The sequence below is a fragment of the Typopeltis vanoorti genome, chromosome 22 (assembly GCF_054136105.1).
Source record: "Typopeltis vanoorti isolate ZY-2024b chromosome 22, IOZ_Tvanoo_1.0, whole genome shotgun sequence".
Classification (NCBI taxonomy): Eukaryota; Metazoa; Arthropoda; class Arachnida; order Uropygi; family Thelyphonidae; genus Typopeltis; species Typopeltis vanoorti.
In genome coordinates, this window is record NC_143570.1 from 27,320,001 (window position 1) to 27,335,063 (window position 15,063).

Genomic DNA, 15,063 nt, shown 5'->3' on the forward strand with positions numbered 1-15,063 from the left:
ATCAGAACTTTAATAGCTCAATAGCACCTTATCCCTACACTGTCCTATACAGATAACGGGGAAGATGAAAAGCATTCTTGCTTCGCCCCTTTAAGCCAGTCCTTATATAAGGATTGAAAATTTCTGATGGAGGGGGAGGATTGTCTCCCGTGTGGTGACCGGGATAAGAATAGCCCCCAATATAGCTCATGAATGTCGTACGAGGCGACTAAAACTTACTCTGGGAGGGTAATGGATGGCAATGCTGTAGCCGATGAAGTTCTAACTGAGGCTTGGCTATTGCTGTTACCCTCCTGCCACGATCAGAGCTTTATAGCTCAATAACACCTGATTTTTACGCTGTCCTCTACAGATAACGTGGAAGATGAAAAGCATTCTTGCTTCGCCCTTTTAAGCCAGTCCTTATAAGGATTGAAAATTTCTAGTTTTGGGAAGTTAAAAACCTAAGTTTTCATTCTAAAACCTACCAAACTCCTAAAATTGAATTCAGCTTGAGCTGAAGCCTCCCTTTTCAAAGATGTTTCTTTTGTGCTCTCTACTCAATAAATTGAATACAGAAAACGCGTTCAGAAAATCATGCAACTTACCTAGTTATCATCCCAATGATTTTTCGAACACCGAAAAAAATAAAATGTCCGCATTCATACAAAACATTTATCGGCTCTTGCAAATCAGCGCAAAGATACAGACATCTTTGACCTATAAAAGAAAAGACCGAACCGCACAATTCCTAACCAGAAAATACTACCAAAAGACTTCAAAGACAGCAGAAAAGGATAAAGTAATTGAGAAAGCATTTTATTACCACAGTCTGCCGTTTTATGTCAACTCTTTGCCACCCCACCTGTAAAGGAAACGCTTCCCAAATAGCTTTAGGCATCGTTGCAACCTGTTAAATGCTCCACTCACTTAAAGTGAGGTGCTAGAAAGGAATATTCTATAGCTTGTTTTTACCACCCAAATGCAATTTTGTTAAGGGATATAAAAGCGGATTTCTATGCTCGTTTATTGTAGTGAAATTGTAGCATAAACAAGTACCAAGGTCAAACAATATTGACCGAAGGTCATCAGTTCCAGTACTGCAGTCTTAACATTCATTAAAAAAGTTGGGTAGTCTCAGTATGTTGTTACAGCGCCCTCTGGTGAACATCAACGTTAAATACAGGAAAATCTAATTTTTTCATTAGTTTTTAATGATTTGTGGATATCTTCCCTTTGCAAGTTGGTTTATGGTAAACAAGCGAAAATAACAATTCTTTTGTTATCGTTATGCATATGGGATTTACCTCTACTAACTATAAGAACGGAAAAATGCAAAATAGAATATAGTCATGCAAAATTTCCTTTTGTCCTTGTTTTCCGCTGAGATGAATATTATATAATACTTTTCATATTCCATTTCCTGTGTGTATAATACCCTGCGGTTGTTGTCAACAATGCGAAAGCAAATATTGTTGTAGACCTGATGAATTAACAATAGGGGTATGTAGGGCACTGTATTAACATGAACAAGAGTTTTTTTTTTTTTTTTTAACTATATTCGTTCGAAACACTGTTTTGCAACAACGTCTACATCCAGAAAAAAATAAGCGATTCAATTTGACACAGAATGCAACGAAGTAGACTGATAAAATGATGAGAAGCGTAAAGATGGTAGATTGATGCGAAATTGCTAACCAAGTATGAAGCTGATTGTAAACTGAGGAATGAGGGGATGTTTAATGATTATCTCCGATAAAGTAAGAGCTCACAAGAAAAGTGAAGGAAATCAGGATAGAAATACCCTCTTAACCACAAAAGGCTTCTTTTATATGAAAAATAAATAAATAAAACATTAAAATTCTGGTGAGATTAAACAAATGTGTTCATTTAAAGAAACTAATCTTTAGTATTAAGAAATAAGCCACCTGAAATGTATTTGTGGTAAATGAAACTCCAAGTCTCATCTCTTCTGCATCTCGGGTGGATTCAAAAATTGACTTGTAGGTGTTTCAATTATTCCAACATCTAACTACCTGAAGTAAAACTGTATTGCAATTGATTTTGGTAAACATTCTAGAAAAATTAAAATAACATTTAATTCATGCAAAATTAGGTATTTTGTGGAATTACGCCGAAAGCGACTTAGGCCACGAGGCCAACATGTCCATTTGAAAAGTCATTGTATATTCGTTCCTCAGAAAGTGTCTCTCCAAACGAATGAGTAAATTCATATTATTCTTGCAAATATCTCTTACAAATTGACTAATATATATAGAATAAGAAATAAATTGATAAATATTTTGTTATTTAAGAGATTTTGTTGAGTAAAAAGAATAATTTTTTATGATATACTTAGTTTTAAAAGTACACTCTTTTTAAAAATTAATAGTATATAATGTTAATAGAGAGTATCAATTGGAATACATGTGTTGCAATAATACATTTCATCATTATAGCGGGTCAAGATCAAGTGTGGAGTTCATTTTTGTGAACTTTCCCCATAAGTGATTAGCAAATTGTTTAGCTAAGCGCAAATTATAGTATAGTATATGTTAGCTCAGTTATTATCGGCAAAGCGTCTCATAGAGGCACTTGATAATAAACTACAGCAGCAGATACAGAATAAACCCCAGACTGGGGCAACAATAACACACTAGGTGGTGGGAATAGCTTAGGCCTCACCAGCATGGCTTTGCCGCGTACGCGGACCCTTGGAATCGAAGTAAAAGCTGATGTACGACCTCGATGTTTGGCCAAAGCCCTCATCGAAAGCGTCGGTGCTGAGCAGATTTTTGGGTTTACTCCCTTTGGTGGTGGCCGCTTCCAAGTAGTAGTAAGGAGTGAGCAAACAAGAGACAAACTACTTGCAGGATTCGAATGTAATGGAAAAACAATAGTTCCATTTTTGGTAGGGAGTATTACCAAATTACTTAGAATCCCCAGATTCCCTTTAGAATTTAGAATATATTGAAACGGATGTAAAGATCATCCACGAAATATTCGGGAAATTCGGCGTTATACATACACAAGGTGGAAGTCCTAAATGACGCAGAAAACCCCAAATGGAAGTCGGGTGAAGTCCACATCTCCCTCGAGATGAAAACGCCCGTTCCCAACTTCATTTTTATTGGATCCGCCAGAGTAATGATAAATTACCCTGGTGTTAAAAAACAATGTTTTAGATGTGGTGCTTTCACTCACCTTGGGGCAGACTGTCCTAGAGTGAAATGTAAAAACTGCCTCAAAGCAGGCCACAACCAAGACAACTGTGAGTCAGGTTGCCTGAAATGTGGGGTAATTGACCACAAAGTGGACACATGCCCATCCAGAACCCTTGCTGAGAGGATGGGTGGTGCAATCACGCCAGCAACTCCACCAAGCAATGGAAATGACACACCACAGGAAGCTTCTCCTCCTTTCGAGGCTGCTCCTGATATAACAGAAATCCATACCTCCACTTCTAAGAAAAACCGAAAGGGGAAAAAAACTTCCACAAGCAGTAAAATCCAACAAGAAGAAACAGTGGCTATTGAAACCATCAATACCAATATAGATACTAATACAGATGAAATAGATACAGAAGAAGGAAAGATGGAGGTGAACATCAACACCTCCAAACGACCATTAAGCCCACAGGAAGAAGAGTTGGTAACGCCCAAAACACCAAAAGTATCTGAGACCGCTCACCCAGAAGTCCCTCACGCGAAAGCAGGGGAGACTCTCAGCCATCTCATCAGAGGTATCCCAGGGATGGCGGAAAAATTCAAAGAAGCAATAAAAAAAAATAGGAGAACCTGAACTCCTCCTCACAGGAGAACATGGATCTGACATCGTCAGTGCAAAATGGGGTGATATTTTCGTTGATGACATCAGCAAAATCACCCCTGAGCAAGTAGAGGTAGCCCAGGATTTAGACGAGGAGGCAGCTTCGGCGTTCTTCATAGCTCTCTGCAAACTAGACATGGCCAAGGGAAGTGAGGTGGCCAAAAGAATAATAACTGCCCACAACAAAAGAAAGACACAGTAACCACCTTGTGGGGTTTCTGTACACAGCTTCACGTTTCAGCTATCACAGGTGGGGGAGGACCTGAGAACCCGAGCGGCGAAGGCTTACAGCGAGGCGGTGCAGTTCCTTGTGAGCTGCATCACTCGGGCCAGATCCTTCCTCCACCTCTAAGTCTAACTTTCAATTTTTGCATTTCGGTGTACTTTTTTGTTTTTGTTTTGTTACATGTTTCCTTTTTAGGATTTTTCCTTTTTTTGTAAAGTGAAAAATCAACGACCGTTTTAGAAAAGCCCCTGGGGGGCAAACAGCTAAAACAGGCCAACTGAGGCCTTCTTTCACCTACTCTACTACTATGCACTCTATCTTTACTTCCTCTCCTACTATCTGCTGACTCTCAGCCTATCTTACTCTACAGGCCGATGATGAAGATTTGTTGAACTCACAAATTATTATTATTATAGCGGGATTGTGAGTTGAGCATTAGATTAGTAGTTGAAGTAATTTTTCAAGGCCAGTTTATTATTGCTTGTAGATTACGTGTTATTCTAGCCAGTTTTTCATCTCCAAATCTTTCCCAATCTGATAACTGCTAACTCATTTTCATTTGAACTTAATGCAAGCAACGCAATCTTCATAGGCTGTTGGGGATTATTTTTGGAATTTCAGCATACTGCCTATATTCATTCTACCTTTAGTTTCATAATACGAGTTTTCTATGCATTTTACGCAAATAACTGATTCTTTTACAGCTCGATTTGCTTCTTTATGACAAATTTTTAATTGTTATGCATGCTGAGTCGATGTATTCAGTTGTAATATACCGAAATATGCAAAAAATGGGAATAGTAAAATAGAATTTTTACATTCAGGGCTGTCTCGAAAAATGTGGTTCGTAATCAGTCTATTCTTATAAATATTACCTGATAAAAGGATGCGTACTAAAAGATAATTCTTTCAAATAGCGATTAAACCTCTTCAAAAATTGAAGCTACGTTCTAAGTTCTTTTTTGATCCACTAATTAATATCAGTGCATTAATTAATAATTTTACAATAGAAAAGTCGATCAAATTTAGTCTAAAATCCAAAAGAATTCAAGTCAAAGAATGAAAAACTATTAAATACTATGTAAGCAGTAGATTCAACCATTTAGCGCATGCCACATTGCATTTACTAGTCTATTTCACGGTGTGACTTCTCGCGTGCAACATTATGACGTCAGTAGCATGAAAGAAGCAACTATGAGAGAGAAAAATTCTTTGCAATTTCTATCCTATACGTCACTTAAACAGTCGAAAACCATTTGGAATGGTTGGCTGAATGATGAAAAATATCTGCTGCCTGCCTTAGCAACATTTGAAACACTGTGCAACCACCGTATAGAAGAGTAATCATTAGTTGAGGATTGAAACCCGAGAGCAATAAATGCATTTAATAATGATGGATTTTAATGCTACAAACATTTTGGCCAAGCGAGATTTGTTAAGAGTAGCTACCAGAGGAAATATCGACAGAGAAAATAATTTTGATTAAATAAAATTGAAATCATTTACTATGTTTTCACGACAGAATCTCTTGACTTTATCGAACCCTGTTTTTTTTTTTTTCATATAAATGTTCCCTAAACGGCCCACCGCCTCCGACTATTTGAAAATTTAACAAATAAAAGCCTTTACTTCTACGATGTTTTTCTTTTATTATTTTTTGCGCCAAAAAACTCTTTGATGTTCGAAATCATTCTCCATAGAAAATATGAATAATTGCACAGACTAATGAGAATAATTAGAATCCGCAAATAATTACCGACTGCAGCCGTGGTACACTAGGAAACGTTGGGGGGGGGGGGTAAGGAAAAGAACTCGATAGATAGCAGAACCATCGAAGAGAAGTGGTAAAACTGGCTTCAGTAGTAATAAAAAGGTAATAAACGTGGGTCTGACAACGAAATGAAAATTAATTAAGGAAAAGTCGGACGCATTTCCGCAATTTCATGCTCTTTATTGGTTGTATATACGACAGGCAGAAAATTCATAATAAATACAGAAAGAGGAAAATGATAAAAAAATAAAAGAACGAATGTTTTAATGTTTCTAAATATCTAGCAATTTTCCTGCATTCCCCTGTAAAGCGCATTTCCCCGCAAGTCCTTAAATTCGAGTATTAAAAAAAAAAAAAAAACTTGTCTATTTCATTTACACTGTATTTATCGCTCAATCTTATGCAATTTCTATCAAATTCGTCTTTTTTTGAGCCTTTATGGCGTTCTTTCCTACTATCCACACTCAATCTTTTTTCTGGGATTCCCTTTAGACATCGATCTACCAATAACAGTAACATCCCCCTCTCTTTCGAGGCAATTGCATATTTTTTTCTTCTTCTTCCTATCCTTCTTTCATTGCAGTTCGGTTTCTATTTGAGTAGGAAGCGGATGGCACTAAGCACAAAACTACTCTGCTAATTTATCAATAATATCTACACGGTCTTGAACGACATAAAATATCTGTTTTTAGCCGTCTAGATACCTAGACAACCCCTAGCGCGACTGAACACCGTTTTGTATTTCATACATCAACCATTCGGACCGAATATTGAAATGTCAATTTTAAGTTGTCTCCGCTTTGGGTTTTGAAGTAGAAGATGGGTTGGGGAGAGGGGGGGGGATTGAGGGGAAGGAAAGATAACGGTTTCCCACAGTCAATGTCCATATCACCGTTTCTCACATCAATTTCTTCGTTCGCTCTCTCTTTTCTCCACACTGGCAACGCGACTGTCAGTCTAGCAACCATCAGAGAAAACGCATTTAAGTTCTCTAGACATATATATAAGCGCGCGCGCGCACACACACACACACACACACACACACACGTCGCAGAGCGCTTACGACAGAGAATGTCCTCGGGTTCTTCCGTAAATGCTACGGCGGTCAGAGACACTTGATTGTCGGAGACGGTATGAACACCTTACGGGCTTCTGCGTGTGTGTGTAAAACGCCCTCTGTCGGATATCTGTGAAATATTGATTGTAGTTGGGAACTGAAAAGGCACACACACACGCACACACACACCAATTATCGATTGATTATTCTCACGTAAATAAAGGAACTTTCTCCAATTTATTTGTTTCACACACGCAATGGAAAACGAATTTATTTTTCTTACGTGCCGTACGATGAACCAACACAACTTTACGTACAGAGTAAAATATTCTACAATTAATTTAAACAAAATCGCTTCCGTTTCTTTTTTTTTTTTTTAATTGAATAATTTTTCAACATTCGGAATCATCAACGTTATTGTTTGGCCATCCCGCTGGTGTACTCTTTCTTCGCGGGCACTAAAAATGCCGGTCAACGATTCAGCCTCACGGAAAGAAATAGCGCGGCTCTCGGTTACAGCGAAAATTAAATAAATAGTTATAAATAGCTCCTAGCCACCATCTGGATCGAATCAATTGCAACTAACCTGCCGCCATATTTTTCTTCTGTTTCGTCCGGAGCATTATCAGCCTGTCACTTCATATCCAAGCGGTATCCATCAAGAAAATAACGGGGCCGTGGCGGGCCTAGGATGAGCAGCCACTGAGTAACTTAAATTACTGTAATAGTTTATTAAACACAGAGAGAGTATAATAACCGCTACCGTAAGTACACCCGTATAAGACAACCCTGTGTGTGTGTCTAATATAAACTCTTTCCCGCAATTGAAGCAAGTAAAATGGTAGTTGTAATAGCACGCAATATCTTGCTTGGATAAAGAAACCCAAAGAGAGGGAAGTTTTTCAATAGAACGATCGTCTAAGATACATTTCCTTTTTCCTCCTCAATCTTCTCAAACTCGGATGTATCCTAAGAAAGTAGACCACAGTTTGGAGGTCGGCGCACGTACATGCAATGAAATATTCACCGGCCTTATAGTTAAGCGTAAAAGAAATTTTTATCGGAGTTTGGAATGGTTGGAAGCAGCCTTTCCAAGATCTCTGGCAATAACAATAGACTAATAGCCACAACTAGTCGATTAGGCATCAATTATTAGCAGAAAATTCTTTGAGAGGATAATGGGAATGGTACTGTAACTGTATACAATCAGTTTTTAAAAGAATATTATTGCTCTAGTTTGTGCATGCCGGAGTATCATGTTTAATGTAAAGGATCTCGGTTTTATTTGATGTTTATTACACTTGGAAAGGCAGGAACTAAATACAGTACACAAGAAACAACTCCCTCTAATGGCCATTTATTTTTTTATCAGCTTATGAAATGTACATTATGAGTACAAACTAGCGAATGGTTGCTTCGATTAAAAATAGCAGAAATATATGGGTGACGTCATTGTACAAATGTTACTCTAACATTAGATCTCGCGATTAAACTTCACTAAATAAATATCAGTCTTCTTTAGTATATTTATTAGAATTTCAAAGCAAATATAAATAAATCGAAAATTTTGAAATTTTAATTATTTTTAATGAAAATTATTTATTATAATTTGTAATTTAAACAGCTACCTTTTCTTAACCTACATAATTTAAATAAATTAAAGATTTTTTGCATATGCACTATTTACTATTTTACGTTTTTTGTATATATTTCTGGGATTTATTTCTGGGATTTAATGAGAAATTCAGGGTCGAATTTATGGGAAATTCGACCCTGCCAGTCTTCCGTATGGTCTGAAACCCACAACCGGCCCATTAACAATACTAGGAATTCCCTTCCTAGAGACCCCAGTGTTGCAAACACAACACTTAATAGAAATGTGTTGCGAAAAACTAAAACCCTTCAGTCCCAACTACCTATCATTCGAAGGTAGAGCAACAGTTATCAAAACAGTCCTAAAACCGATGTTACTGCACACCATTAACCTCACAAACATAACAGACACACAAGACAACGCCATTCACAAACATATCACTAATTTTTTCTGGAACAACAGGAAACACGAGGTGCGCAGGGCATTTCTCCATCTTCCCCCCACACAAGGGGGATTCGCCCTGCCAATCCTCAAATACTGCCACCTAACCAACGCTGCTCAGACCATACGGAAAGCACTGGCATCAAATCACCCTTCCGGCAATCTGATGAAATACTTCTTAGGATTTTTCCTACCCTACTTCGGGATCACTGGCCACGCCGGACCATGTGCAGAGACGGTGCCTGAGTGGTACTACACAATATGTAAACTTTTTAAAAAATTGGCAACGGATGGAGTTCGAGTGCTTCAGCTCAGCCCAAACAAGCTGTACTGGAAAATTTTTGACAGCTTTGACTGGGAAAAACCCGATCTGGGCACAAACGAAGAGGTGCTGTTCACCAACATAAAAAACAGCTGGGGGCAACCATTTCACCGGGACTTAGCCTGGAGAATCGCCTACGGCAGACTCCCGGTGAAACTGGTAAAATCAGCTTACAACCCGCGACCATGCAACCCCTTCTGCGACGTCTGCGGTGCGATAGAAACCGTAGGGCACCTCTTCTTTCACTGCCCGCCAGCACAGCGTGTTTGGCACAGACTGGCTGAGGTGCTTGCGATCCCAGCGCTCACATTCCCCGAAATAGTCTTTCTACAGTTTCCTCCCCCAGTAACCAAAAACAAGAAACACCTGATTTTCCTAATAAATGTGATTAAACACCACATTTGGAAAACCAGGAAAAAACACCTTCTTAACGAGGGGGATCGCATCTATCTCCGTATTAAGAACTGCCTCTCAGCCTACCTCCGCCGCTTCCTGGAGCAGGAAAGGTACTTAAGGGGAGAAGAGCGGTTCCTGAGGAGATGGTGTGATCCACCAACCATCTGCCAGATCATACAGGGGGGAATCCGGTTGTGTCTGCACCTGTAACACCTTCAAGTTGTAGGTGTTGACACTATCTCGATCTTCCTTCCTGTTCAGCGTTTAACCAACAGGTAGGTCTAGTCCTTTCACAGTTGAAAGTTTTTCTGTCCCCAGGTTGGGGTTGACCTGAACAAACCCGGACTGCGAAGGCCAACATCGAGGTGGTCCCAAGCCCTTTTCAGGGCCAGGTCATCTCCCTTCTTTTCCTGGTTATACTGTTCTGGGTTTGCTCGGCAAACTCATTCCTCTATAGAATTGTCTTCCACATAGTCTTTAGATTTATTTACACTTGTTAAATTTGCTTAGTCTCTCCTTTTTTTTCCTTTTCAGGATTTTTCCTTTTTAAAAGTGAAAAATCAACGACCGTTTTAGAAGCACCCCTGGGGGGCCAACAGCTAAAACAGGTCAGCTGAGGCCTCTTTCATCTACTCTACTACTATGCACTCTATCTTTATTTCCTCTCCTACTATCTGCTGAATCTCAGCCCATCTTACACCACAGGCCAATGATGAGATACGTTGAACTCACAAAATTATTATTATATTTCTGTACATTAGACACATGAAAGATTGCCATGTTAGTATTCAGTGGGTGATTTGAGTTCTTACAATATTATTTATTACATATACCATTTTATGAACACAGTTTAAATGTAAACGCTTTCAAAGAATCCATTTCCTACTTGTCCAAATAGAAAAACGAACATCTAAACAAAAGTCGATGGGCTGAAATATTCCATAATTCGTAATATCCCGTATCATATTGTATACGAGTGGAAACCTTTCCACTGTTATGGAAACAAACGCCACATCCGTCTTTGTGTAACAATTAAAACAAGCGAAATTATATTATATAGACTACACACGATGGTTCATCTGGGAATAATTCTCCAACGTAATTGAAAGTATACTGGATTTAAATTTAAAATAAAATATTAAGGTTCTGAAAATTAACCATACTGCATATAAGGCAGTATTTTTTTAAGAGTTTGCAACGTGAAGTGACTGAAAAATTGAGCATAAAGAAGTAAAGAGAAAGGTCATACTTATAAGGCAAATACTTTTCATGATAAAAATAAAAATTTTCATAAAATTGACATATTTAGCAATTACGTTACGTACCAAGATTTTGGGTTCAGACAATTTTTGTACCTAAAACTAGGTTTATTTTACAGTCAAAAGGGAAAGTTCGGTGTATGTGCAAGTGACAAAAATGTTTAACACCTGAATTAAAAATAAACAAGGGTTGTTTATCAGAAAAGATTAAGGCCACACATTTCATACGATGAGGCAGTGTTTGTTCTAAGTAAAAGGGTCTATTTTTGGGAGGGGGGTCTCAGAACCCCTTTGAAACAATGTAAGCAAGACCAAAGTCGAATACAATGATATAGTACTTAGAGAAAAAAATTCTGATTCACAGTATACTCTTGGGACTGAATTTTCGTAACGTCTGTATATTGTAATCTACAGCTTCAAAACATGAAAAACTAAAAGCTCCTCTACATAAAACTGCCAAAAACTTACTTGGCACTTTATTTAGAGCAGCTCGATTTAAACTGCCAAGTCATTGTGACACAAAGCAAGCTGTTCCCATGGGAACGAAAGAAAATTCTTCACAGAATTGAAAGGGAAGAAAAACTGAAGTTTGCACACCAAATGGAAAACCCAAATTATGAAAACTAAATGAGTTAGTCGAAAATATTAACCAATAAAAACAATGACATCAATTTTGCTTACCTGAAATATTAATAGAAGGGTGAAAGACCTCTCTAGATGACAAGCAATCCTTCCTTCTTTATAAAGTTAATGGTCGGCACTTCAGTCATTACAACTACGGAATTAAAAAAAAAAAAAAATTAAGAAACACTAGTAAGTACTCTGTTATACTTATAAGAAGTAATGTTCATTATTTTGGAAAATAAAAACACATCCATTATGAACACACACACACAGATGGAAATGAAATACGTAATCTTCTTTTAAGCTCTGTATTAATTACGCAAGAAAAATTAACAAGGAAGGAAGAATATTTCAATTTAAATGTAGCAGATAAGCATAGGATTCTAATTTAATAAATTCCATTCAGTGCACGTGAGAGAGAGAGAGAATCTGCATCCTCTCATTCCTTTTCCTCCCACCTAAACATTCTCTTTATTGATTGTGACGCTCTGTTGCACGATGGCTGGATTTAGTGTGGCATTTCAATCAAACCACCGACCTATGACGTCACAATACATGAAAATAAACAAATTAGATTTCTTTTTTTTTTTTTCTTTTTTTGTGTGTTATTGCTTAGTGACGAATTTTCTCTAGCAGACGTTGTTAGATTACAACAGATTGGTTTTTACATTGCGACAACTTTTTTTTTTTTTTTTTAAACAATCTTTTTGAAAAGGTCCTGATGAAGGCGTTGTTGCTGTTACATGAATTGATTACCTAGTAATAGGAGTCATCACTGCGGAAACTATCATTAAAAGCCTCGCTGCATTATCTTATTACAACGTGCACTTTTCTTTTCTTCAAAGTTAGTGAGAATATCAGCAGGATTAAGTTTAAAAGAATTCTGTGTAATTAAGGCAGCCAAATAAAAGGAAGGCTTGCAAGCAAAAGGGAAAAAAAAAATAGGAGTAATAAGAAAACTTCTCATTTGAAAGACAGAAAGAATAATCTAGGCAGAAAAGAAGAGGAGAGAACTTTTGAGAAGCGTCAAACTGCGAGGAAATAGAAAAATTCTCAATATAGTGACCAGAGAAAACACATTCCATCAAAATCCCTCTTTTCATCTTCCTTTTAAATTCCTTTCATCATCTCCTTACATCTTCGTTCTGCAGAGACTCGTTCTCCAAGACTTCCATCTTTTATCAGAAAGTTTCTAATTCTTTCAGTTTTTCTACTTTTTTTTTCACCAGTAGGTGTCTCTGCTCGCCTCATTATCCATTCTTCATATTTATTGGATATCCATGATTGGAAGCCAATTATATTCCACCTTTAACCCTGCGGAGCTCGCAGCTGATCTGACAGATACATGCAAAATGTTTAATATAAATATTGTTACACAATTCAGTGTATAGCTTGGAGGTCATGAGTTGCTGTGCATTCATATGTTACGAGTGATATTCCGCATTATTTTTTGCTGTCAGTTTGGTTTAACACGTGTTATGTAAAGGTGTGTGATATTTGACAGTAAATTGTATCTGAGAGATACTGCGAGTTCCGATGTCAGTATAGTATGGTTTAGTTTTTTTTTTTTTTAATTCTTTGTTCAATAATTTCTAGATTGTAACTGAAAATAAATAAACCATCATGTATTACTGAAATAGAGAGCCAAATGCTTATTTATCATACATGTCCTCTAGGAGATGCCCTTTACATTTATGGAAAATACTAAGAAAAATGATCTGGAGCTTACTCCACCTTTACTACGAGTTGCCCATAAGGTTGCTTATGCTTGCATCCGCCGAAACTGTTAGTTTCTATATATTAGGCACGAAACTCTTGTAGTTTCTATATTCGGCTATGAAATAATGTTGGATTCAATATCCACTTAATTTGTACCATCATGTATTATATTTGCATGTTTTTTTTTTTTTTTTTTTGCATTTCAGCAAATACTAGTAATGAATGTATCTCTCAGATATACTGCGACCTACGCTGCAAAATTACCGCTGTTAGCTCCCTAGGGATAAGCCATGAATAAAACTCATTAAAGAAGTATACATAAAGCATATATTTGTACACTTATTATATATTTACACACACACACACACACCCAATCTTTACCACGAGTTGCCTAGACTTTTACTACTTTACGGGTCACCTAGAGCAATACATGCAGGCGCAAACTTGACTTATTTGTCTGTTTGCTTACTTGGGAAATGGAGTAAAACCAGGTTTAAAATAGGTTGGCATCTTTAACAAATACGCATATATATATATATATATATATATATATATATATATATATATATATATATATATATATTAAACTATATTTTAATTTTTATTTTAAACAAATTTTATATAATTTGTTAAATTAAAAATTAATTTATATAATTTATACACAATAGCCGAGCCTCTAACTGAGGCTCGGCTATTGCTCTGTTACCCTCCTGCCATGACCAGAGCTTTAATAGCTCAATAACACCTTATCCCTACACTGTCCTCTACAGATAACGGGGAAGATGAAAAGCATTCTTGCTTCGCCCCTTTAAGCCCAGTCCTTATAAGGATATAAGGACTAATGGGACTCTTGGAGGGTAATATATGCAACTGCTGTAGCCAATGAAGTTCTAACTGAGGCTCGGCTATTGCTGTTACCCTCCTGCCATGACCAGAGCTTTAATAGCTCAATAACACCTTATCCCTACACAGTCCTCTACAGATAACGGGGAAGATGAAAAGCATTCTTGCTTCGCCCCTTTAAGCCAGTCCTTATAAGGATAATATTAATATCACGGTCTTTTTACCGTGAGTTATGGTGACTTCTGTTAATTATTAGGTTTTAGAGTTCTTGTCATTCCATAGATTAGTAGTAATTATTCAAATTGATGTTGATTATTTTATTTTATTTTCTCTGTTTAGGATATTCATAATTTTCCAAAGGGATAAGTGTATGAAAGGATAAGCGACTGGACGTATAAGATTAGTTTTAAAAAACTCCCTTCTTTTTTTTTTGTAGTGGAAGTCACTCAAGTTGTTGCTATGGGAACGAACGAAATAATTCTTCAAGGAATTGGAAGGAAAGAAAAGTTGTAGTCTGTACACAAAATGGAAAAGCCTAAGCTTATGAAAGCCACTAGAGAAACACGCACGCGTACACCCACATACACACTACAGAAAGCTTTACTGACAAGTCAGATAAGTGAAAGGATTTTGAAGTTTGTCAAACAAGCGGTACGATGTGCAAGGCTAGATTCGATGGATTCTATTGGAATTTCTGTTTCGGCGAGTTGTTATCATAAGAAAAATCGAGAAGGTGGTTAAACTCGAGGGTGCCAGGCTGCGATCGAGATTACAATTTCATCTCTTTAGGTGATGTTGGTCGACGAACTACGTCGCTTGGCCTCTCATATCAAGCTACATACTTACCGAAATAATTAGGCCTAACAGAATTGCCAAATTGAATTTTGCCAAAAATGAAGTCTGTAATCATCTTTAGAATGGGTATGATTCAAGATTATTTCCATTTTAGTATACGAAATAAGCAAATGATTCTTAATTTAATAACTTTCCTTCGGTGCAACTTC

At 37.1% G+C, this 15,063-nt stretch overlaps 1 pseudogene across 1 annotated transcript in view; it reads right to left on the bottom strand.

Moving 5' to 3' along the window:
- LOC150094261 (toll-like receptor Tollo pseudogene) overlaps positions 1-15,063 on the bottom strand; it is a 92,543-nt pseudogene that overhangs the window by 55,365 nt on the left and 22,115 nt on the right. Inside the window, exon 2 of the transcript XR_016550221.1 lies at positions 11,555-11,648. The product of XR_016550221.1 is annotated as a toll-like receptor Tollo pseudogene (transcript). The remainder of the gene's footprint in view (positions 1-11,554; positions 11,649-15,063) is intronic.